This window comes from Budorcas taxicolor, chromosome 4 (assembly GCF_023091745.1).
Source record: "Budorcas taxicolor isolate Tak-1 chromosome 4, Takin1.1, whole genome shotgun sequence".
Classification (NCBI taxonomy): domain Eukaryota; kingdom Metazoa; phylum Chordata; class Mammalia; order Artiodactyla; family Bovidae; genus Budorcas; species Budorcas taxicolor.
Genome location: NC_068913.1, coordinates 96458468 through 96461085, shown reverse-complemented (window position 1 = coordinate 96461085; position 2618 = coordinate 96458468). Strand labels below are relative to the sequence as shown.

The following is a 2618-nucleotide window of genomic DNA, read 5'->3' as shown; positions in this document are numbered from 1 at the left end:
CAGACTGAAAGTGAGAGGATTAGAAAAGACATTCCATGAAAATGGAAATAAAAAGGAAGCTGAGGTAACAGTGCTTATACAGACAAAACAAACTTTAAAACAGACAGTTACAAGAGACAAAAAAGAACATTACATAATGATAACGGGTTCAATCCCAGAAGAAGATATAACAATTGTAGATATGCGTGCACCCAAAATAGAAGCACCTAAATACATAAGCCAACTATTAGTAGTCATAAAAGAAGATGACAGTAACATAATAATAGTAGGTGACTTTAATGCCCAAATTATGTCAAAGGACAGATCATCCTGAGAGAAAAAAAAAATATATATATATATATATTTCCATCCAAAAGCAGCAGAATACACATTCTTTTCAAGTGCACATAGAACATTCTCTGGGATAGATTCACATGCTAAACCATAAAACAAGCCTCAATAAATTTAAGAAAATTTAAATCATATCAAGCATCGTTTCTTACCACAATGCTATGAGACTAGAAATACACTACAGGAAAAAACCTGCAAAAAACACAAACACATGGAGTCTACACATGCTAGTAAACAATCAATGGATCACTGAAGAAATCAAAGAAATAAATACCCAGAGACAAATGAAAACAAAACCACAAGGATCCAAAATGTATGGAACTCAGTTAAGGCAGTTCTAAGAGGGAAGTTTATAGCGATACAAGCCCACCTCAGGAAATAAGAAATACCTCTACCCACCTAACCTCACACCTAAAAGAACTAAAGATAAAGTAGAACAAACAAAGCCCAAAGTGAGTGGGAGAAAATAAATCATAAAGCTCAGAGCAGACACATAAATGAAATAGATACTTTTTAAAAATAGAAAAGATCAGTAAAAGAGTTGAATATTTGAGAAAAGGTAAACAAAATTGATAATTTAGCCAGAATTGCGAAAAAAAGAAAAAAAGAGGGCCAAAATAAATAAAATCAGAAATCAAACAGGAGAAGTTACAAGAGACACCACAGAAATACAAAGGCTCATAAGAGATTATTATTAATTATACACCAACAAAATTGAAAACCTAAATAAATGAACAAATTCCTAGAAATATACAGTCTCCCCAGACTGAATCAGAAAGAAACAGAAAACATGAACATGCAGCCTTTGTGTTGCCCATTCACTTTTGGAAATCAGTGACTGTGGTGTCAAAAAAGGCATAAACCAAACACTTCTGCAGCCTTTTCTGCCCTCGTATTTGAAATCTTTGGAGTAGGAGCTGCATAAGTAATAGCTAAAAAAAAAAAAAAAAAAAAAAAAGGCAGCTTAGACAGCATATTAAACATATTAAAAGGCAGAGACATTACTTTGCCAACAAAGGTCCATCTAGTCAAGGCTATGGTTTTCCCTGGACTGCAAGGAGATCCAACCAGTCCATCCTACAGGAGATCAGTCCTGAATATCCATTGGAAGGATTGATGCTGAAGCTGAAACTCCAGTACTTTGGCCACCTGTTGCAAAGAACTAACTCACTGGAAAAGACCCTGATGCTGAGAAAGACTGAAGACGGGAGGAGAAGGGGATGACAGAGGATGAGATGGCTGGATGGCATCGCTGACTCCATGGACATGAGTTTGAGTAAACTCCAGGAGTTGGTGATGGACAGGGAGGCCTGGCTTGCTGCAGTCCATGGGGTCGCAAAGAGTCAAACATGACTGAGTGAACTGATTGATTCTCGCGTCACTAGGCAGGTTCCTGGAACGCTCTCTGGTTTTCCAGCAGGTGGTGCTACAGCTCCAGTTGGTGGCTTCTCCCTTGCCCACACTGTGTAGCCTGTCTTAGCGGGCTTCGTGTCTACAGGAGCTTGCTTTCACAGCTGCACTGTGAAGCACACACGTGGAGATGCCACAGACTAGGTTGAGGTGTGGGTTTAACACTGGCTACTCCAGGACTTTGGCCACCTCATGCGAAGAGCTGACTCACTGGAAAAGACTCTGATGCTGGGAGGGATTGGGGGCAGGAGGAGAAGGGGACAACAGAGGATGAGATGGCTGGAGGGCATCACCGACTCGATGGATATGGGTTTGGGTGAACTCCGGGAGGTGGTGATGGACAGGGAGGCCTGGCATGCTGTGATTCATGGGGTCGCAAAGAGTCAGACATGACTGAGGGACTGAACTGAACTGATGGATCTAGTAGGGAGATGCACAGGTGGTACTCCAAGGGATTTGTGACTGCCCTTCCTGCTGAGTCAGAGAAGGCAATGGCACCCCACTCCAGTACTCTTGCCTGGAAAATCCCATGGGCGGAGGAGCCTGGTAGGCTGCAGTCCATGGGGTCGCTAAGAGTCAGACACGACTGAGCGACTTCACTTTCACTTTTCACTTTCATGCATTGGAGAAAGAAATGGCAACCCACTCCAGTGTTCTTGCCTGGAGAATCCCAGGGACGGCGGAGCCTGGTGGGCTGCCGTCTATGGGGTCACACAGAGTCAGACATGACTGAAGTGACTTAGCTTCCTGCTGAGTGCAATCAGCAGGAAAGGCTTCCCTTCTCTGCCCCTTTCCCCACCTCCAGTCATGAAAGACCCCACCTCAGGACCCTGGGTGCTGCTGGAGAGAATCGGGTTTGTCCCACACAACTGGAATAG

The 2618-nt window shown here is 42.9% G+C and overlaps 1 non-coding gene across 1 annotated transcript; it reads left to right on the top strand.

The window, feature by feature from the left end:
* Nucleotides 1-1130: 1130 nt before the first annotated feature.
* Nucleotides 1131-1264, top strand: LOC128047091 (small nucleolar RNA SNORA13). The gene has a single exon (XR_008199283.1). It is a non-coding gene; the product is annotated as a small nucleolar RNA SNORA13 (small nucleolar RNA).
* Nucleotides 1265-2618: the final 1354 nt, after the last annotated feature.